The sequence below is a fragment of the Pan troglodytes genome, chromosome 5, assembly GCF_028858775.2.
Source record: "Pan troglodytes isolate AG18354 chromosome 5, NHGRI_mPanTro3-v2.0_pri, whole genome shotgun sequence".
NCBI classification, from domain to species: domain Eukaryota; kingdom Metazoa; phylum Chordata; class Mammalia; order Primates; family Hominidae; genus Pan; species Pan troglodytes.
In genome coordinates this window covers 152,774,538-152,797,886 of record NC_072403.2, presented here as the reverse complement: position 1 = coordinate 152,797,886, position 23,349 = coordinate 152,774,538, and the positions used below count along the sequence as shown (strand labels likewise).

Genomic DNA, 23,349 nt, shown 5'->3' with positions numbered 1-23,349 from the left:
GCAGGGCTGAGGTCCTGCTGTCCACCAGGAGCCTTTGTCAGCAAATTAATGCCACTTGTGTTCTTCATCATGCTGTCCCTGCATCTTCAAACCAGCAAGTCTTTCTCGTGGTTTGAATCTCTCTGAATTCTAATGCCATTCCTCTCTTATAACAGCCAGGGAATGTTCTCTCCTTTTTAGGGCTTATGTGGTTATATGGTGCCCACAGAGCAATCCAGGATAATCTCCCTATTTAAGGTTCATAAACTTAATTATATTTGCACATCTCTTTTGTCATGTAACCTAATATATTCACAGATTCAAGGGATCATGGTGAGGACAGTTTGGGGAAGGCATTCAGTTTACCACATGACTTGTTAAACATCCTTCAAAATTGACAGAAGTGTCCATATATTCCTGATATTTTAAATAATGTTCCATAAAACACATATATATTTAATGACAAAATGTATTTTAATGAAAGTGAATAAATGGTGTAGTGAATGAGCCTAGACCATTCTCCAGCATCATTCTTTTTGTCAAGTTTTGTTCTTTCGTCTTGATCTTTAAATGCCAAAACAAAAGTAAAAAGCATTGAACATGAAACATATAGGAACCTTTCTTAGTTCCTATCATGAGAGACATAAGAACTGAATGCAAGTCAAAAACAACATCCCCGTATACTTAGATTCTCATAGCACATTTGACTCAAAAAATATATGGTTCTCAAGAATTAGAGAAGTATGTAAGCTATTTAATTCAAATTTGGAGATTTATATGTCATTTTCCTGGAAATGTCAAATTTTTCTAAAATTTTCTACATGACGAGTTAGAGTTATTAAGGTAATTTATTTCTGCTTGATTACAAGGTAAGATGTTAATGTATGCTACTGCAGAGTGTGAAATTATTTCCTTAAACTTTAAATTACAAATGTTGCTGTGCATTTGTAGTTCTGTATCAGTGCTTTTTCTTTGTTCTCATCCTTCATGTCTGTTTTTCAGTTATGACTCTTCATTGCTGGCTATTGTTAGAATGCATGCTTCTAGCAAAAAGCCAGCTACCTCTACTTTTCTAAGTTGTTTCATCTGCTGTAATTATAAACTCAATCCTGAAAAAGAAAAAGAAGTATGAGCGATGTTTTAAATGTAAGTCAGTAAAATTCATAAACTAAGGACTCTTCTAAAAGTCAAGGTCTTTGTGCCAGACATTTCAGTTCTGAGTTCATTGGTGTGTTAAAAGCTGAGGCTTCTGGAGTATTTATAATATGGAGAATTCTTTCAGTATAATTTTCACTAAAACTTCAGCAGAGAAAGCTTATGATAACTCATTTTCATTTCATATTTCTGTTATTTCAAAAACTGAATACCAACATTACTACATGATGAAAAATATTGTCTATTTCCCATAATTTTTAGCATTATTCAAAAATACCGATAGGTTCTATGTGCCAAATATTCTGTTTTCTGTTAATATTTTGGCAGCAGTACCAAGTTTGACACTAGAACATTTTAACTTGGAATCATAATTGTGTTTATGTATTCATGGGCTTAAAATTATGCAGAATACTTTAGATAAACCATATCTTAGCACAATTTCATTAAATTTTGTTCTAAAAGCATAATTCACATGATTTTCTCTAAATTACTAGCAGGAACCACTTTCCTTGTCTACTCTTTTTTATATATATAAACTTCTTCATGAACCTGTACTCAATTACTTTTTAAATCTTTGCTGAATGTAAATTATATAAAATGCATGAAAACATGTGTCTTTTTTTCCAAAAAGCTGCAGGCAGTGTCTGAAACAGACTGAATTCACTGAGTTTAATAAAAGACATGAAAAAAATAGTGCAACAATTCTATCCATGATGCCAATTTACTGTTTCTAACAAGCTTTTTTTTTGTAATGTTATATGAATATCAAGTGAGTCTTGCTTTATTTAAATAAAATTAGGAGAAGACAAATGAATATATAACATCTTTGAAAAAAAATGAAATACTTATTAGAAGACCAAATAGAAGACCGTGATTCAGCAAAATAAACATAATTCTAAGTATACACACATAATTCTAGGTGCACATACTCACGTGTGCAAGAAGTGTTAAATTTTCTTTCTTTCTCTCTCTCTCTCTTATTTCTTTCGAGACAGGGTCTCACTCTATCCCCAGGTATGAGCAGCTCACTTCAACCTCAAGCTCCGGGGTTCAAGGGATCCTCCTGTCTCAGCCTTCCAAGTAGCTGGGACTATAACTTGTGTTAGCATGCTTGGCTTATTTTTAATTTTTTTGTAGAGACAGGGTCTCTCTTTGTTGTCCAGGCTAGTTTGAACCCCTGGCCTCAAGTAATCTTCCCCACTCTACCTCCCAAAGTGTTGAGATTACAGGAGTAAGCCACTGTGCCTGGCCCATTATATTTCAAAAATAGTATTCAACTTGAATTAAAGACTCTATTTTCCCATTAGTTTGGCAGGAATGTCCCACACTACCCAAGAGTTTGATGTACTGAGTGGGCAAGTCTCCAAATCAAAGGAGGGCATTCCAGGAGGCTTGGTCTTTGGCCCAGGTGGGTAACTGCAAATAGGCATGTTAACCTAACTCAGATTGGCCCAGGAAGGCAGGAAAGGCTTAGCCTTTGTAATCTTTTCCCTGATTGGAAGTCTTGGTGCCCAAGAGCCTGTCTTCCTATTTGATAGTGTTATCTAATCATTCTCGTACGAAATCTTGTCTCCAATTCCAGTGATCAGGCAGGGAATGGAGCATGGATCACAGTCTTTATTTAATTTGAAACCAAAACTTCCTTGCTGGTTTTGTGGAAATCTCAATTACTGCTTTAAAACCACAACACCAAAGTCACTAATCTACCTGTATGTCTTTTTCTTAGCCAACTCTGCCCCATAAATCTCACGTATCTAAAACAAAAGCCAGAAGGGGGGTTGTCCTCTGGAAACTTCTACTTTCAACTAACTTAATGGGGAGGGGGGTGGTTAAATATCAAGAAAAAACACAAATTAATTGCTTGGAATATTATCGTGACACAATTTTTTGATTTGGCTCTTTACATGTAGCCTGTATAAGTTTAGTTTCTATGATTTATGTATTTATATTTCGTTCTCTCTGAAAGGAATTATGAAAGCATACATTGTTTCTAAAAGATATTCTTACACTAAAACATAGTCTGGAAAGCTTTCACATTTTCAAATGTGCAAACTAATAAAGAAGCACACAGGAGAATTTAAATTTATGAGAGTAAAATTGAATCTAAAATTTGAACACCAATCCTAATTTTTGTTACATTACCTTTTTCTTTTACTAAAATAGAAACAATAATTCAAATAAAAGTTTTACCAAATGAAATAGAAATGTAATACAGGGGATAAAGAGATAAAGACTACTATGAGGGAACAAAAAGCATTGTGTTTCTGTCTGGCTCTTACATCACACAGAACCAAAAGAAAAGTTCACAAACCAGAAGCTTATGAATAAACATTTTTCATAATCTAATTCTAATTATATTACTCACTCTTTGGATATCTCTGATTAGAGATAAGATTTCTCAGTGTCAAACTCAGCTTTCCTCAGTGTCAAATTATAACCTCATCCTGGAAAATGAGCATTCCCGTCTCACACTCCTAGAACTTGAGATAACTAGTTGTCCCTTTCTCTGTGGTAGTAATAAATGAGCATACTAAACATGTTTATTCTGTTAGAAATGATAGCAAAAATGATGTGCAGCTTTCATTCAAAATATTATTTCTTCTGTAGTATATAGAAAAAAGTGTAAAATCACAAATGTTATTATGGGGTCCAAATTGTACCTTCAATTTTACTCCCCAAAATCCCCAGTTACTTCCTTATAAGCTTTTTATGCTTTGTAACAAAGCAACTTGCTTCATTCTTAAAAACAAAGTTTTGTTCTAAAATATTTAATACCATACATAATACTCATGTATTCTTCTAATAATCATAATCATTTTCATCATCATCATACACCAGTGGACCTACCAGCAAGCTTGTGAAATGTAATTTCAAAGACTTGTGTGTCCCTTTCTTCAGTGGTAGCCATCTGCCTTGCTGTGATGAGTAACAACTATCTCAGTTGTCATGTTTGTTATCCCTTTGCATTATCTTTCTTGTATTAATTGTGAAGAATAAAACATGCATATAACAATATAAAGCATAAATGCAAATTTTATCAATGTTGGAAAGGAAGCATTCATGTACCCCAATTAGAGTCCAGTGTGCTCTTGCCTGATAGCATTCTCCTCCCCAGCTCCCAGAGACAACCATTATAAAGGCAATTTGGGGGCTACACCAGGTAAGGGTGTGCAGTAGGAGCAAACCTCCAACGAACATATGGTTCAGATTTTGAGACTGATGATCCCATATGGCAAAAAGAGGAGTTTATTACTCATACTGAGGCTTTCCTGGGAGAGCAGAGGAGGCTCTCAAACAGGTCTGCAAAGTTAGAGAGAGAAAGGACAAGTGACTGCTTTGTCTTTTACTGTAGTTAGGTGATGGGGCTAGGATGAGGTTCCTCACACTGTACAGAGCTTCAGCCTTGTGTGGTTGGAACTTCTCTGGCACTAAGGGAGTGAGCACGTGAACTTTATTATAGGCTTGCTCAGATACAGGGCAAGATGGAAAGACAGAGAGGCGGGAGTTTCAATGCTGTCAGCAATCAAACCTGAAAAATGGAATCGGGCTTTATTACAAAGGTTTGTGTTATCATTATTTTCTTGTATTTCTTTATAGTTTTATTAAATGATTATCCTCTGTTAAAAATTAAATGTGCACATTTATGTAGATTGGCTTCTTTTGCTCAATGTTATCATTGAAAAATATATTAGACATCTTGCCTGTTTTTCATTTTAGTGACTGTATGTTAATGTATATTTGAATATGCCATGCTTTTTCACTTTTTTCAGTTTTGACTCTTTCAAACAATGCAGCCATTTAAAAAGATTGTAAATTTTATCCTCTATACAAATACATGATTTTTTTTCTGTGTGTATGTATATACATACAGGGTGGACATACATATATATGTAGACACTACATATATAGCTTTCTTTTTGTGTGTTGTTTAATAAATCCTTACTATGTGTTCATTAACATTTGGTCTTATTTTAATGTGTATATTATATTAGGGTTCTTTAGAGGGGCAAAACTAATAGGACAGATGTATATATGAAAGAGAATTTATTAAGGAGTATTCATTCACATGATCACAAAGTGAAGTCCCACAATAAGCTGTCTGCAAGTTGTGGAGCAAGAAAGCCAGCTCGAGTCCCAAAACCTCAAAAGTAGGGAAGGAAGCTGACAGCGCAGCCTTCAGTCTGTGGTTGAAGGCCTGAGAGCCCCTGGCAAATCACTGGTGTATGTCCAAGGGTCCAGAAGCTGAAGAACTTGGAGTTCCATATTCAGGGTCAGGAAGCATCCAGCACAAGAGAAAGATGATGATCGGAAGACTCGGCAAGTCGGCTTTAACCTAGCCGCACTGGCAGTTGATTCGAGGGTGCCCACCCACACTGAGGGTGGGTCTGCCTCTCCCAGTCCACTGACTCCAATATTTATCTCCTTTGGCAACACCCTCACAGACACACCCAGCAACAATACTTTGCATCCTTCAATCCAATCAGGTTGACACTTAATATTAACCATCACATATACCATTGATTGCTTTGCCTTTTACATTTGAATCTGTACTTCTGTGATTTTGTGTGTGATGTATAGTAAAGGACTTGGTCTTTTCTTTTTCCAATATGTAGCCATTTTTTTTTCCACATTAGTAGCCATTTTCTTCCCAGCAACATTCATTGAAAGCAGTGTCTTTCTCCCCATTCATATTCAGTCTCATTTTGTGTTCTTATATCTTTTTATATTCCATTCATGTATTTGTCTATTCCTGTACCTGTATAAACCATCTTAATTATTATACATATTTAGCAAATATTGGCACCCACTAGAGTAAACTTTTTCCATTTTCTTCTCCTTTGAGCCTGTCAGCAGTTCTTGGAGGTTTACATTTCTTAACTTTCAAAGCAGCTTTATAAGAATGACCATCACATATACCTATTTGTTAGAATTTTAACTGGATTTATATTGACTCTACAAAGGCCTTGGAGAGAATTCACGTACATAAACACACACACACACACAAAACTGTTTCTTCAATACACACACACACACACACACACACACATATATATATATGCATTATGGTCTAAATGTTTTTGTTACCTCAAAATTCATATGTTGAAATTCTAATCCCCAAGGTGATGGTAGTAGAATGTAGGGCTTTGGGGCAGTGATTAGACTATGAGGCCAGAATACTCCTGAGTGAGATTAACGTTTTTATGAAAGAAGACCCAGAGAGGCCCTCATCCCTACCACCATAAGAGGACATGTGAGCAAAGTCACCATGTATGAGGAACTAGGCCCTCAGCAGACACTGAATCCACTGGTGCCTTGAGCTTGGACTTCTTAGCCTCCAGATCTGTTAAGAAGTAAATTTCTGCCAGGTGCAGTGGCTCTCGCCTGTAATCCCAGCACTTTGGGAGGTTGAGGTGGGGGGATCACCTGAGGTCAGGAGTTTGAGACCAGCCTGGCCAACATGGTGAAACCCCATCTCTACTAAAAATACACACACACACACACACACACACACACACACACACAAATTAGCCAGGCATGGTGGTGCACTTCTGTAATCCAAGCTACTCAGGAGGCTGAGGGAGGAGAATTGCTTGGACCCAGGAGGTGGAGGTTGCACTGAGCTGAGATGGCACCCACTGCACTCCAGCCTGGGTGACAGAGCCAGACCCCATCTCGTGAAAAACAAACAAACAAAAAAGAAGTACATTTCTGTTGTTTACAAGCCATCTAGTTTATGGTGTTTTGTTAGACAAACTACCTTTATTTTCATCTTTTATTCCCTATAAGTATTGTTGTTGATTTATTAGAATGTCTAATATTCTCGGTATAATACTGAACAAGCATAGTTTGTCTGTCTTCTGCTCAGCTCAGCTCATGATATCTGTCCATATCATTGTGTATATCACTAAGTAATAGGCATCTTTGTTTTGTTTCTGTTTTAAGAATTTATCAATTGGGATAAATTAGTAACACTACTAATTGTTGCTTTTAACATTCTATAACCTTTCTGATTTTTTATGTTTTTCAGTTCCCACGGTATTTTTCTTAATTTTTCCATTATTGTAGCAAACTTGTTCTCTTTTTAGGTCCTTCAGCTTGTGCTTTATCTAGTTTGAGGTTATGTTATTAAGAGTATATGAGCCAGGAACAGTGGCTAATGGCTGTAATCCCAGCACTTTGGGAGGCCAAGCTGGGAGGATCACTTGACCCCAGGAGTTCATGACCAAGTCTGGCAAAATAGCAAGACTCCATCTCTACAAAAAGTCAAAAAATTAGCCAGGCGCGATTGCACATGCCTGTAGTTCCAGCTACTTGGGAGGATAAGGTGGGAGGATCACTTGAGGCTGGGAGGTCAAAACTGCAGTCAACCGTGGTCATGCCACTGACTTCAATCTGGGCAACAGAGCAAGAGCCTATCTGAAAACAAAAAAGGAGGTTATAAGTCTATATTTCTCCCTGATAGACTGAAAAAAATCTTATTACAAAGGGCTTTTTTAATCAATAATGATTTGTGATTTTAAGTATAATTACAATCGATTTATTTAGATTAGTATTTACTTACATATCTTCCTCCATCATCTACTTTAATGTTATTGCTAATCTTATATTTTATAGTGTCTCTTGCTGAAATAATATCATTGGCATTTGTTCTGCTTTCTTTTGCCTTTCAATTGGATTAGTTAATAACTTCATATTTGTTGAACTTATTGATAATCTTTGAATTTAAGTTTCAAAAATTAGTCTGCTTTTTCTATTTGCTTCTGTACTCTTTTTTCCTTTTACTCTTTTTTGTTGTAATATTTTGAATTAAGTGTATACTATTTAATCATTCCTCTTTTTTTCTATCAGTAATATACTCTATTTCAGTTATTTTATTGGTTAGCCTAGAACTTATAACTTCTGACATCAAGTGATAAAAAAGCTATTGCTCAGTCACCGTACCAAAGAAGGCATATGGGGTAAATAAGCACTTGAAGATACTCAACATCATTGTCATTAGAAAATTTAAAATTAAAACAATGAGATATCACTACCTACCTATTAGAATGGCCAAAATTCAAAACACTCAAAAGACCAAATGCTGCTGAAGATGTGAAGCAACAGGATATCTCCTTCCTTGCTAGTGGGATTGAAAAATGGCACAGCTACTTTGGGAAACAGTTTGCAGTTTCTTACAAAACTAAACATACTTTTATTATATAATCAAGCAATCGTTCTCCTCAGTATTAACCCAAATGAATTGCATATTATGTCTTCACAAAAATTCGCACATAACAGGGAATAGCAGTTTCATTCATAATTGTCAAAATTTGAAGCCATCAGGATATCTTTCAACAGGTGAGTGAATAAAAAAAAGTGGCACACCAATGCAATGGAATATAGTTTAGCACTAAAAAGAAATGAGTTAATAAGCTATAAAGTCATGAAGATACATGGAGAAACTTCTAATGCATATTTTTAAATAGAAGAAGCCAATCTGAAAAGTACCTGCTGTATAACTCCAACTTTGTGACATTGTGGAGAAGACAAAATTTTAGAGACCTGTGGTTGCCAGGGATTTGCAGGAAGGGACAGAGGAAAACATTAGCGGAGTACAGGTAAATTTTAGGGTAGTGAAACTATCCCGTATACTACTGTAACCATAGACACATGACACTGTATGTTTATCAAAACCCCTCGAACTGTACAACACAAAGAGTGAAACTCTCATGCAAACTATGACCTTTAGTTCATATAATGGATCAACATTTGTTCATTGATTATACAAATGCCTGCTAATTAGAGATATTAATAATTAGGAAAATTGTGGAGAAGGTGTAAGGAGAACTCCGTACTTTCTATTCAATTTTTCTGTAAATTTAAAACTGCTCTAAAAATAAAATCTATTAATCAAAACCAAATAAAAGCTACTGTGAAGCAATAACTTTCTTCCAGAATAGTAAGGACCTTAGCACACGTCTACCCTATGACAACCCTTACAGAATTTTAAAGTCAACTATATTGAGGTAGAATTTACATGCAATACATGAGCCATTTTACATGTACACTTCAATGAATTTTGCCCCATGTATATGTCCATGTAACCACCAAAAGAGTAAAGATATCAAAAACTTCCTTCACCTGTATGTTTTCTTGTTCCTCTTCCCAGTAAATCCTCACCTTCCACTCCTAATTCCAGGTAATTGCTGATGTGTTTCTCAGATTAGATTTCTGCAGATTAGATTTAAAAAAAAAAAAGCTTTACATAAAAGTAGTTACCCAGAACATACTCTATAGGATCTGTCTTCTGCTCAGCTCAATGTTCATGATATCTATCCATACCATTGTGTATATCACTGATTTATTCCTTTTTATTTCTGGGTATTCCATCATACAGATATACCATAATTTGCTTATACATTCACCTGTGTTGGCATTTGGTTTGTTAGAAGTTTTTGGCTATTTTGAACATAGCTGCTGTGAACATTTATTCAGAAGTCCTTGTAGAACACAAGTTTTCATTTATTTTGGAAAAGCAGCTATGAATAGAATTCTTGAGTTATATGATTATTGGGTTTTTAATACTCATCTTTATTAATTTCATCCTCAATGGGCACACAAAGTGTTCTGAATCAGAAAAACATCTCTTATTAATTTCTTCACAGTGATTAATAAGTATATTGTCCTTCCTTGCCTTTCTATAGGCTTATCCCTGAGGCAACACAATAAGAGCCCATGGAAATTTTTCCTATACAAGTGGCTAGATGCTTCATAGGTGTGGAATAAGAATAAAATGACTTTTCTCTGTTTACACAGGAGAAGTTATCCCTCTGGTCTCTGCAAAAGTCTTCTCATTACTGCAATGCTTTAGTATGTAAATGCAATCTCTCTTAGGGCCAGATAGACCAAAACATCTTAACTTTTAAGAACTGGAAATGTGTTCAATGTCTGAAGCCAAATTCCTTCTTGAAATACAAATATCTAGGAAGATTACTTACCAGTCTCTGTGGTGTGCTAACAGTTAAGCTAGGGGCCTATCCCTGGATGTAAACATTTGACTTTAAGGAAGATATGTCTTTATCTTTTTGAATCAGACAAACTATCTCTGTCATAAGGGGAACAAATAAATCTAATCCTTACAGTATGTAAAAATATTTCTAGGGGAAGTCAAAGCAAACTATCTTAACTTTCTACCATGTAAGTTTCTGTTTCTATGTTTCGGGAGGCTAGGTTTCTTTTCAGAAACACCGAGAAATCCAAGTAAGTTTTATGTTCGAGAAATTATATGTAAGTTTAACTTTACAAGAAACTGTTAAACTGTTTTCAAAGTACCATTTTATATTCCCATGAACTGTGTATGAGAGTTCTAGTTGCTTTATATCCTCACTGATATTTGGTTCCTTCCATCTTTTAAAATTTAATTATGTAATGGATAGGTAGTGATATCTCATTATGTTTTGTGATGATTTTCTGCCCAGTTGAAAACATTATTTCCTGGTCTTTGGCTTCCATTGTTGCTGTCAAGAAGTTAACTATTGAACTAACTGCTCTTTACAAAATACGTTTTCCTTTCACTATAGCTACATTAAGATTTTTTCTGTGTGTCTGCTATGCAGTGTAGTCGTGTATAATAATTTTTGTCCTATTTCGGATTTGACGGCTTCCTTGAATCTGATGTCCTATTGGTTTTAGAAAATTCTTAGCTACTATTCCTAATATAGTGTCTTTGGTTTCCTCTCTCCTTTCACTCCTACTGTGATTTGTATTAAATTGTATGCCAGTCTTCCTCCCTGTATCTTAAAGATATTATATACTTTCTTCTGTATTTTCATCTATTTTTTCATTTAATATTTCATTTTAGATAATTATTTCTGTCTGACCTTCCAGGTACCAATTACTTATTTAATTTTGTTTAATCTACTCTTAAATATGTTCATTGTGTTCTAAATTATTTTTCAGTTCTAACATGTCTTAGTTTTTCCAAATATATCGTCTCCCTTTTCATTATAAAATGTTTACATTGGGCTTTTGTGTGTTTAAAAATAGTAAGCATAGTTGTTCTCAGGCATCTCTGTAGATATGCTTCTGCAGTCTTTTTATTTTTCAAATTAGTTCTCATTTATCTCCTACTGCACCTTGTCTTTGTATTTACAAAGTTATTTGTTGCAGTAATGTCAGATATAGAATTATGTTTTCTACTACCAGAGAGAATGTTGTGTGTCTCTACTTGGTTCCTGGGTTATAGTGGTTTGAGACACTTCCATGCTAGTGCTACTGTGGCATCCAGAGGATGCAACCCAGATGGTAGTGTTTGCAGGGACATTTTATTCTTGCTTACCTTACATGAGGGCACCCTTTGGGAGTCTCAACTCAAGGCAGAGGATGATTTCCAAAATCTCCATCCCCAGTGGATCCCTATTCCTAGGAAGCTGTTGAAAGCACTCAGTATTTTACCCCCAAAATAGCCAACTTCTTCAGTAAAAAGATACCCCAAATAATAGCCTCTGGAATTTCTCTTTGTCCTCTATTTCAAACCAAAGAAAATTCACCATTTTGGTGTGTCTTAGATGCTCAGGCAATAGCTGTTTAAAACAATAATATCTAGCTTTATAATTATGTGTATCAAGAAATCTTGTACCAGGTATTGGGCAAGCAATTAACAAACATGAAATTCACCTCAATTCTAGTAAAAATAACATACATATTTTCTTTACATACTACATATTTTTACAAAGATTAAAAATAGCAAGAAAACATACATATTACCTGTCCATCTATATTATCTCTAAATAATATATGAATAACCTTTTTAAAATTATATATATGAAATCATAGCATGAATACTTCTCTAGACATGTTTTTTCACCCATTCTTTTTTTGAAGTGTATCTATGGTGATATATGTAACCGAAGTTCATTTATTTTCATATATAATATACCATTGTATATATATCAACATATGTTTGTCTATTACACTGTGGATATTCAGATCGTCTTAAGTACACAGTTAAAAATAAAATTATTTTATCTTACTATATACATGTATTCAACTTTATTATATATTGTCAAATGGTTTTACAGAGTATTTATAATAATTTTAAAAACCACCAGCAATTTATTAAAGTTCCTGCTATTTTGTATCCATGACAACATTTGTATTATTAGTTTATTTTAATTTTTGCCAACCCAGTCCTTTACAATGACATCTCATTATAGGTTTAATTTATATTTTCTTATGAAGAAATAAGATAAAAATATATCTATGTTTCCTCTTTCCATTTACATATTTGCCAATTGTTTTTTTCTATGTGGTTTCTATATGGTTTTTCTTATTGGCATGAAGGAATTATTTATGTCGTTTGAATAATAATTATTTTCCTGTGCTATATGTTGCAAACATCTTCTGCTAGGGTGTAGCTTGTCCTTTACTTTATAGTTATTTTGATGACTATGTCTTATTTTTGTTATAGTTGAAAAATTCATTAAACTTCTCCTTTGAAGACATGATTTTTGTGCTTTGAGAAATTAATTCCTATCTTAGAGAATAAGAATTTTGTTCTAAAATTCTTCTGGGTTTGATTTTAGGCATAGGTATAATATTTCATTTTTTCATGTGGATAACTAATATTCAGAGCTTATTTTTTGAGATGTTCCAAATATTCTGACTAATAAACATTATCACATCAGTAATCTATCAGAACTCTGTATGAGGGTGAATAGACAACCTACAGAATGGGAGAAAATATTTGCAAACTATGCATCTGACAAAGATCTAATATCCAGCAATTATGAAGAACTTAAACACATTTATGAGAAAAAAATTAAACAACCCCCTGAAAAAGTGATCAAAGGACAAGAACAGACATTTTCCTAAAAAGACATGTATGCAATCAAAAAGCTCAATATCACTGATAATTAGAGTAATGCAAATCAAAATCACAATGACATACCATCTCACACCAGTCAGAATAACTATTAATAAGAAGTCAAAAAATAACAGATCCTGGCGATGTTGGGGAGAAAAGGAAACACTTACGCACTGTTGGTGGGAGTGTAAATTAGTTCAACCATTGTGGAAAGCAGTGTGACAATTCCTCAAAGAGCTAAAAACAAAAATACCATTTAACCCAGCAATACCATTACTGGGTATATACCCAAAGGAATATAAATCATTCTACCATGAAGACACACGCACAAGCATATTTATTGCAGCACCATTCTCAATAACAAAGACATGGAATCAGCCTAAATGTCCATCAATGGCAGCTTGAATAATGCAAATGTGGTACGTATACACCATGGAATACTATGCAGCCATTACAAAGAATAAGATCATGTCCTTTACAGAAACATGGATGGAGCTGGACTTCATTTTCCTTAAAAACTAATGCAGGAACAGAAAACCACATGTTCTCACCTCTAAGTGGGAACTAAGTGATGAGAGAATACGGACACATAGAGGGTAACAACACACACTGGGGCCGATCAGAGGTTGGAGGATGGGAGGAGAAAGAATCAGAAAAAAAAGAACTATTAGGTGCTACACTTAGTAACTACTTGATGAAATAATCGGTACAACAAACCCCTGTAACACAAGTTTACCTATATGACAAAACCGCACATGTACCCCTGAATCTAAAAGTTTTGGTTTTTAATCTCTGTATGGTTAGGTCTGTTTCTCCTCTCTCCATCCTTTTCATTGCTATATTTGTTTATTGCTGAGGCAAAACAGATACTCTTAACTATTAAGATTTTGTAATATATCTTTCCACATAGAAAATGCTCCCCTCCCCAGCCAATCTTATTCTTTTTCAGTATGCCTTAACTATTCTTGTAGCTTCTCTCCTCCATTTTGTAATGTGTGTCCTTGTTTGTACAAGTTTTTTGCTTTTTTTATTGGAATCCTGTTGACTGTAAAGTAGTTTAGGACAATATATATCTTTATGGGAGAAGACTATCTATGAGCATAGCATTTTATTTCACATATTTGGAACTTTCTAAATATCTTTCAACATTTTTAAATACTTTTTCATAAAACTTATATTTCATAAAACTTATAAATATTTTTCATAAAACTTTTTCATAAAACTCATAACTATCCCATAATATTATTTCTATCATAAATGAAACTTCCAAAAATAGATGTTCTTGTTGAACAGAAATCCTGGCGACTATTTGTATTGAACTTAATAATCATATTACATATTATTTGTGAATAATAATAGCGGTTTTTCTTCCTTTCTAACCCTTGCACCTCTTTTTTCTTGTTCTTTATTCCCTTCTTCTTTTTGTACAGATGGGGTCCCACTATGTGCCCAGGCTGGTCTTGAACTCTAGGCCTCAAGTGATCCTCCCACCTCACCCTCCCAAACTGCTAGGATTATAGGCATGAGCCATTATGCCCTGCCTGCGCCCCTCTTTTTTCTTTGTGAAAATATAAATGCTAAGACCTCTCATAATACGTAGAATAAATGTTATAAAACTGAACATTAGGGCCGGGCGCGGTGGCTCACGTCTGTAATCCCAGCACTTTGGGAGATAGAGACCACCCTGGCTAACACGGTGAAACCCCATCTCTACTAGAAATACAAAAAATTAGCCGGGTGTGGTGGCAGGAGCCTGTAGTCCCAGCTACTCAGGAGGCTGAGGCAGGAGAATGGCATGAACCCGGGAGGTGGATCTTGCAATGAGCCGAGATTCGGCCACTGCACTCCAGCCTGGGTGACAGAGCGAGACTGCATCTCAAAAAAAAAAAAAAAAAAAAAAAAAACGGAACAATAATGTATTGTTTCTGATTTAACATCAAATAAGTTATTTACTGAGATATTTTTGTAGCTACTTTTATCTGACGATTGAAGAAGTTCCTTTTTATTCAAAGTTATGGCTTTCTATCACTAATTGTTTTAATTTTTTCTCATCAATATATTTTTGTTCTTTCTAATCTCCTAGTATTATATGTTAAATTTTTTTATTCAGTGACACAGTGGTAAGCCTTTCCACTTCATTAACATTTCACCTAAAATATATTTAAATGGTAATATAACATGATCATAACAGAAATATGCATGCGCGAGTAACAATTATTTCACTAAAATTTGAGTGCAGATATAGATCTTTTTGATGAACCAAAGACAGAAGATGATAACTAAAAAGCAATCAAAATCCAATTAGCCAGAGGCAGAAGTTTGATGTATTTTGTTCAATAATATTTAACTAAATTAAAATTCTATCTCTTGAAATAAATATTTTATGAATTACGTTTTCCTTGAAAGTCAAATTTGAATCCTAATATGGCAAAAGTTTAGGCTTCAATATTATTTGATTTGTTACTGTATGTAACATTTTTTCTTACAATAAATATTCATTAATCTAAATATGATTAACATTCAGTAATCATCCAGAGCTCTTTCATAGCATCTGTAAACATTTTGTGTAATTCAAACCACAGCAGAAGTAGTAAAGACCATCATTAGTATACTACCTCTCCTTTCTTGTAAAGGGATTTAAAAAAGAAAAATGAAGAAATTCTAAACTGTGCCCTTAATGAATGCTGAAGAACAACAAATTCACCTTCTTCTTTCAACTAAGAAAAATTAATCATCTCTTGAGAATTATGGTATTTATGAGGCACATAAAGAGATCTATATAATGCTCTAAAAAGACACTCAGAAATATTTTTATTCCTCTTGAATTTGAAATTATTGTGACCACCTATCCTTATCTTGTCTTACTTTTCTAGTCCAACCAAAAGAACTTTCTGTGATGATGGAAAGTTTCTGTAATCCATACTGTGCAATATAGTAGACTTCTGAGCTCTTGAAAGTTGGCTAGTGTGCCTGGGGAACTGAAGTTTTTAAATTGAATTTACAACTAAATTTTATTTAAATTTAAATAGCTATATGTGTCCAGTGGCTACCATAAAGGACCAAATGGCCAGACATATCACTTACATATTTGTTGTTTTTTTATATGTACATTTTCTCTTTCTCACCACTAAAAGTAAAATTTGATGACAGCAGGATCTTTGCCCTTTTTTGCTCACTATTATAACTCAAGTGGTTAGAAAAGTAGTTGGGACATGGTAATTTTTTTAATACTCTGAAAACAACAGAAATATGAAAACCTTTTTTTTCAAATTTAAATATGCTATGTAGTGTACTCTTTAAAGCAAGGGTTAAATACATGCTAAAAGTTCTAAGATTTTTTTTAATGGCCCCTTAGGTCAGGTTGCCATAATAAAAATCAAAATTTTCTATCCCAAATGTATCAGTGGTTGTCTCTACTTAACTCGCAGTTAGACTTCTGGGATCAAGAGGTCAGTTTACATGTACAAGAGCCAGCCTTTGGCATATACAGAAAGTGTAAAACAAAACACAAATTTTAAGTCTGGGTTTAACCTGGAATGAATAATTAAGCAGATACTCTAAGCAAAGTATCCATTGAAAGAGATCAGCCAGGCATTACAAACCATATATGAGCCAACTGAAGGAACTCCAAAATTTGAAGGGTGGATAGAAAACAGTTAATAGGGAGCTTTCCCCCAAATTGTTTAAGAATGAAGGCGTACACTTTGAGTATGCAGTTATTAACGACTGCTGTAAAATATAACACACTGAAATCTAAATTTTGCATAGAACAGCAATCATTTTCTTATTTTTTCAATTTTGGGCTCAGAAATTTGAGTGGGGCTCAGCAAAGATAGTTCATCTCTGATCCACAAAAACATCCCAACTGGGATACTGCAATGACTTGCGTGTCTGGAGTAAACAGAAAGAGCTGAGAGCTAGCAAGGTATCTCTCTCTGTCTCTCTCTCTCTCTCCCCCCCCCACCCCCCTCCCTCTCTCTGTCTCTCTCCCTCTCTCTTCACCTTGTTCTATATGACCTTAACATTAGCTAGGGCTTCCTCACAGCATGGAAGACTCAGGTCAGTCAGACCTTGACATGGTTGGTCAATGCACCAAGAGGAATGAGCTGCTCATCCTCTTAAAGTCTACAGTCAAAACCGCTATAGCATCATTTTTACTATACTACATTATTTAAAACAGTCAGAGCCTAGCCCCAACTCAAGGGAGGACTCACAGACCTCACCTCTCATTAGAAGAAGCGTCAAAATATTTGTGGCTATTTTTATGCCATCACAGATTAAAGCAGCCTTCAGCTACGGATGAATAAATATCTAACCATGAAGGGTACTGAATTATTTTTATCTAAAATGTACATGGAAATAATTGAGTTACACTTCTTAGAAATGTCCTTGGCAATGTGCTAGAAATCAGCTATTAGTTTTAAAAGTCATATGTTTAGAAGGATTCCATTGTACCGTATTACTTGTTTGTCCACTACCACTGTCTACACTGCCACATCTACAGGCAACTCTTCCTCTGTTTAGTCACTCCAAAGAAATTCACCAAGCTGTCTTTAAGCAATGACTCTATGAAGTTGTCTAATTTATTAGGACGTCACAGAATTAGTAAGGCAGAAAACCAATAACGTAATGTTGAGACCTTGAAACTCTCAAGAAACTCTGTTTGGAAATTTTATGATTTTGCCACATAAACTCACCTGCTTTTGCTTGGTCCATATTGCAATGTTACGACAGGGGAGTGTAGCTAATAAACACAGTCATAAATTTATGCTATTTGCCTTCTCACAGCATTTTATCACCAAAAGTTATCATACATTGTTATAATTTATCTTTTTATATCTGAACAGCAGATGAATGATAAAAATGCACGGAGGGGTAATGAGTTACATTTAAATGCATTCTCAGAGTTAAGTCTTATACCCAAAACCCACAAGCTTCATGGCTCAAAACTGATTTTTTTTAACTTTTACTTGCTCTTTGTTACTACAGTGTATGGTGATCAGAATAATGATACTCCAAAGATTTCCACACCCTAATACCTCAAACCTGTAAATATCTTACTTTGCATGACTGCCACAGCCAATAGAAGGGAGAAAAGGCAAGCGAATGGGTTCTCCACAGAGTCTCCTGATGTCCTGCATATATCAGGATTTCAGCCTGTTAAACCTGACTTTTACCTTCTGATCTCCAAACTGTACAATAAAAAAAACAGTGTTCTGTCATTGTATTTGTGACAATTTGTTACAGCAGCAGTAGGAAATAAATCCATGATGAAATGTAGTATATAACCTACAACATTTTAAGTTAAGAGCAGAGGCTATTAAAAATGACAATGGGACAACCGCTAGAATTTGAAAATGTCCCTGTCAAATTGGGTTGAATGTGCATCCTATCAGTAAAGCCACTTTATCTTTGTAGGGTATTGGGTTAACTTTCTTGGTGATTGTCCTTCCATATACATAATATTAAATAGCCTCCTAGGAACTAGGAACTAATACAATATTGATGTGGGTCCAGAAACTTCCTGAAAATGTACATGTTCTAAAGCACCCTTGAGCACTTAGAAACTCTGAACTTCCTGATCAGCTTTTGCTAAGCGTATTCTACTTGAAGACCATCTCTTGGGAAACTTGGCCATGAGCCAGGAACTCTGACGTGCTTACTATGCTGAGGCCAAATAAAACTCTATAGTACTGCCCAGAACATATAGTGCATTCTAACCACAAGAGAGAGTTCAGGTAAATCTCTACTAAGGGATATTCTACCAAATATCCAAATATCTGAGCAGTAACCCTGAAAACTGTCAGTCATCAAAAACAAGGAACATCTGAGAAACTATCACAAACAAGACACAGGACACAGGACAACTAATTGTAATGTGGTATGCTGGATGGGATTTTAGGACAGAAAAAGGACGTTAAGGAAAATTGAGCTGTTCCACAGGTGGCCTCCACACCTCCACTTGTGTTGCTGCCATATCCATAGTGATCCCTGAGAAGTTCCAGCATATTTTGCAAATACTCAACACCAACATCAGTGGGTGGTGGAAAACAGCCTTTGCCATCACTGCCATTAAGGGTGTGGGTTGAAGATATGCTCACATGGTGTTGAGGAAAGCAGACATTGACATCACCAAGAGGGCAGGAGAACTCACTGAGGATGAGGTGGAACCTGTGATCACCATTATACAAAATCTACACCAGTACAAAATCCCAGACTGGTCCTTAAACAGACAGAAGTATGTAAAGGATGGAAAATATAGCCAGGTCCTGGCCAATGGTCTGGAAAATAAGGTCCGTGAAGATCTGGAGTGACTGAAGAAGATTCAGGCCCATAGAGGGCTATGCCACTTCTGGGGCCTTCATGTCTGAGGCAAGGACACCAAAACCACTGGCTGCAGTGGCCCTTCTGTGGGTGTGTCCAAGAAGAAATTGGCATGTGGGCCTTGTCTGTTAATAAATAATTTATATTTAAAAAAAAACAGGAAAACCAAGGGAATCTAAAAAAGTAATCTAAAATGAACTTTACTTAATAATAGTGTATCAATATTGGTTCAATAACTATGACAAATGTACTATTTTAATTTGTTGTTAATAGGGGAAATTGAGCATAGGATATACTGGAATTCTCTATACTGTCTTTGTAAGAATTCTTTAAATCTAAATTTATTTATTAAATATCTCTGTCATAAGTTCTAGTTAAGAAACTTCAATTTAAAATTTTTGACCACTGAAAATGGAAAGGTGGAACATTGTGCTTGGGGGATATATGTCCAAGATTTCAAAAATTCTGATAGCCAATAGATTTCAAATGATTGTTATTATTTTTCTTACTTATAAAGTGGCACAGTTGATCAAGATGACTTTTATTTACTGTGACTTTCTTACAGACCCCAAATGTTTGAAGACACAACTTCTGAAGACAAAATTTTTACACACACATAGAAAAAAAATTTGGTTTCCTATATATACATCTATACTAACAGAGCATATGCACGCTTGACATTGTATTTAGTTTCTTAAAACAATTATAACTTCACATACTGGGAGATGCATTCCCTAACCTCTAGGAGGAGCTCCTTGCCAGCAGTCTCCCCATAAAACACACACACAAACACTCACTCACTCACTTACTTACTCATTCTCTCCAGCCTTCACTCAAACGTAGATGGTCACAGAGTTAACATGAGTCAAAGCTAAGGAAATAAATCACCTTTTTTACTATGGGAAGAAGCTTCCACTGAGGGAGTAAATAGGTTCATAGTTGTTAGGTACTCTTCAAAAAGAAGTGGCAAGTTTTGTAAGTTGAACACATGTAAGGGAGCCAGAACCATCTAATTTATGAATGTATGTCTGAGGAGAGGCCACAAAGAGTTTGCAACACAGGTCCTGTTGTAATGCATAGCGTGTATGTGCTTGTGATGGGACAACTTTATATTTCTCTCAGAACGTTTTGATGACAACAGGTAGTTCATCAAATATTTGGAGTCTTAGTCATCTCTATTTTCTTTCCATAACAGTCAAGGCTAATTATTTTCTATCCAGGAACAATTGTAATACAGAATACACCTTTACATTTTAAAACAAAGTTAATGTAGGTGTATGAACAGAAAAGGAGTTGTTATTCATCTGTCATTTTTATAAAACTTTCCATAGCCCCATTCAACACCTAAGTATAGCATATAGTCTTATTATGCATTAATTTACTCAATATTTTTCAAAATGTAGTATGTTTACATGTAATACATTTATTATTTCTGTTTTAAATGTGAACAAATCTTTTCAAAGTTTCTTAGTTTTCATATCTAATATGATCAATATTCAGAGATATTGCCCTCAAAAATAAAAGTATTTTGGTCCTGAATAACAAGAATATAAAGGGATTTGAACCAAATGTTTGAGAAACACTGTTTGAGAAATACAAGATCTTGGTAACCTGGAGGCTTTAGGGGACAATCTGGAAAGCCTTGGAGCAGAGTCTGAATTGAGTCTGCTTATTGTTTACTCTTCAGAGATCTGAGGGTTAATGGACACCTTGGAGAAAGATTTATATTGGCCCCATAAATGTGTTCCATCTTGGTATGGCCCCAAGGATCTGAGGAGAAGCTATATATTTGAACTGAGTCTTTTCAATCATCATTCGAAGCCTTACTGTTGATTTTTTTAAAGGTAATATGCAGAAAAGAGTGTTTGGAGTTATCAATTGCTCTATTTTATACACTCATGCAGGTGTGTGAGTGAAAGAGGGAAAAAATGTATGGAAGATTATGTGAAAAAAGAAAAGATTTATATACCTGAGGGTTTTTTTTTTTTTTTTTTTTTTTTTTGGCACAGGCTGCCTGAGAGAAGAGAGGGAAGGAAACGGGTGTGCCCATGAAAAAAACCTAATTTAAATAAAATTTTATTTGTCTACACGTATCTGTATTTATAGACAATTGTATTGGAAAGCTGTTAAATCTTTCTCTTCAAACTGATGGGGAGTCACTTTTTCAGGGGAAAAGAAAGTTGCAAAGGTGTGTGTATATCATATGATTCTACTTTCATAACAAAGAAAATAGTGGATATAATATACGTAAATATATATGCCTGTGTATATATATATATTCATGAACAACAAAAAAGGATTGAAAGTGAGCATTTTAGGCTATTAGCATTGGTTATCTCAATGAGATGAGAAAGAGAAGTAGAGAAAGATAACTAGCATGGCTTTTTTGCATTTTGCAATACAGATGGTCCCTGACTTACTATGGTTCGACATACAATTGTTTAACTTTATGATGATGTGAAAACAATACATACTTAGTAGAAACCATACTTTGAATGTTGCTCTCTTCTCTGGCTAGCTGCAGGATACAGTCCCAGGATGCCAGGCAGCAGCAGTGAGCTACAGCTCCCAGTCAGCTGCGCAATCACAAGGGTAAACAACCGAAACGACCATTCAGTTTATCACTTCCAGTGCAGTATTCAATAAATTACAAGAGATATTATAAAAGGGATTTTGTGTTAGATGACTTTGCCCACCTGTAGGCTAATGTAAGTGTTCTGGGCACATTTAAGGTAGGCTAGGCTCACCTATGATATTTTAAAGGTTAAGTGCATTAAATGCATTTTTGACTTAACAATATTTTCAACATACAACCGGTTTATCTAGATATAACCTCATTGTAAATCAAGGAATATTTGTATGTCATTTCAATTGTTAAGAGAAGTATGTGTTATCATTGTAATGTAGAAAAGATGAAAGTTTTATTAATGATACTCAATATAGAACAATGTTATGATATAATACGTGTTAAAAATAGTTACAAAGAATTTGTATAGTAAGTCCCATTTTTATAAAAAATTAAGGCTATGTTTGTGTATGTATAGCTTTGCAAAATGTGTCCTATTGTTTCAGAATTGTGCCTGAAGCACACAGCTAAGTTCAAAAATTGCTAAGTACCATGTATTCTAAATCCACATAGCCAACAATGAACTGACAATTGGGACCTGACACCTTTATCACTCAATGGTGACAAACCCTGAGGAACAAATAGAAAAGGAAAAATGAAGAAGCTTTTCAGTACAAGACTGACCTTTCTCTACACTAAGGGACTGGAGTCATTGATCTGCCTCTGTTGAAAGACAAATACCAAAGCTTTGGATCAATACTGAATTCAAATTATAATTTCTCAGTTATAACAGTCTAGTAACTAAAGGTACCTGAAAAGTATAAAATCAGTCCAAAATGCTAATGATGGAAGTGCTATTCAGCAAGAAGGAAGTATGTGAGTTGTATGTAAGTAGGGACGAGAGTTGGGTTTGTTTAAATTATCTACTTACTGCATTATTGGGGAAAAATATAAAATGTTATGGATCCCAATAATTTGAGATTCCAGCGACATATGTTCAGAAAAAAGATTGGAAGGATACATGCTACTGTGATAATAAGGGTTATATCTGGTTGGTAGAATCATGGAAGGTTCTTATAATTCTTATTTTTGTATGACTATGTTAAATTAGCTACTAGAATAAAAATTTTAATGTAAAAACATTTTTAAACATTTCTGCACACAACATAAACATCACTTCTAAAAACATACAGTATCTGTTATCAATTTGCTACCTAATGTTATCTAATTCTGAGCTTAATCTTTCCACAGCATTTCTGGAAGTTTGAAAGCAATATAAACATTGACTTCACACGCTAATTATTGGCTTAGCAGAGAGAGGTGTTACTTTTTTATTTTCTAAAAATGTGGTACATAGCTTCTTCATTCTGTGTTCATCTAAGAGACTCACTGGGGACTACTTTGTGCTAAGTCATTAAAAAAGGTTTCTCCCTGCAGTACATAACTGCCATCTATTATCTCCACCTTCTTGGGCTCATCT

General features: G+C 34.8%; 1 pseudogene; it reads left to right on the top strand.

Annotated features, from left to right (window-relative positions):
• The first annotated feature begins 2,451 nt into the window (after nt 1–2,451).
• LOC100611713 (small ribosomal subunit protein uS13-like) lies at nt 2,452–19,482 on the top strand (annotated as a pseudogene).
• The last annotated feature ends 3,867 nt before the right edge of the window (nt 19,483–23,349 follow it).